The sequence below is a fragment of the Aplysia californica genome, unplaced genomic scaffold (assembly GCF_000002075.1).
Source record: "Aplysia californica isolate F4 #8 unplaced genomic scaffold, AplCal3.0 scaffold00545, whole genome shotgun sequence".
In the NCBI taxonomy this organism is placed as follows: domain Eukaryota; kingdom Metazoa; phylum Mollusca; class Gastropoda; order Aplysiida; family Aplysiidae; genus Aplysia; species Aplysia californica.
In genome coordinates, this window is record NW_004797815.1 from 235,957 (window position 1) to 236,973 (window position 1,017).

Here is a 1,017-nt window from a genome sequence, read left to right on the forward strand (position 1 = left end):
TTATAATTTGAAAGATGGGGTTCAGGCAAGTACCACACCGTGTAATATCCAGTTAAATCTACCGACAAGGAAACATTTAAAGAATTATAGAAAGACTAGACAGGCCAATAGGTGAATCTACTTAAAAGACAGACGATCGGGCAAGTAAACAGGCACACAATCAAACAAAGAGTACACAGACAGTTAAATTCTCAATCACGCCTCGTCTATAGATTTTGAATACTCTTTGAAACAAATTTCTTTTCACACTTTCAAATGACTTAGCTGTAGTTCATAGTCACTGTAGCAGAAATACGGTTTAAACATTCTTTTCAGCAAAATGACCATAATGTTCCAACGATGGAAAAAAATACATAGATCTAATATACCGGAATAAAACACTTCGGAAAATAAAATATATACATGTGCATAAAATAGCTCGATCATAACACACAGACAATCTAGATACTCAAAACGGCGAAAAAAATCCATCAACAAAACACCGCCTCCTCGTCAAGCAATTTCATGGTAACTGAAAGACATAAATTATATTCGCAAACGATGCAGATTGTAAGAAACAATGGAGCAGTGCATTTTCATTTACGTTCCTCTTTACGGGCAATGCATACCTGAAAAACAAATGGCAAAGAACAGAAACAGATTTAACTCTTCATCAAAGGCAACAACACACACACACACACACACACACAAAGATAAGCGCTTGCCATTGACAGCATGTCACAGATGAATTGATTACAGCGTAGATAAAATATACATATATCTTCTAAGCGGACGAAACACAGGCTGAATACGGCGTCTTCTTTGTGCTTCGAGGCGAGCACAACAATAGAATTAAACAAGCCTTACCTGTAATATGAAGTGCACACAAATAAAATGTTGAATCCGCAATAGAAATATTTCTGCTGCTATGTTTCAATAACAGAAGGACGTTTCAAATATACACATAGAGTTGATGGATGGATTGATGGATGGATGGATGGATGGATGGATGGATGGATGGATGGATGGATGGATGGG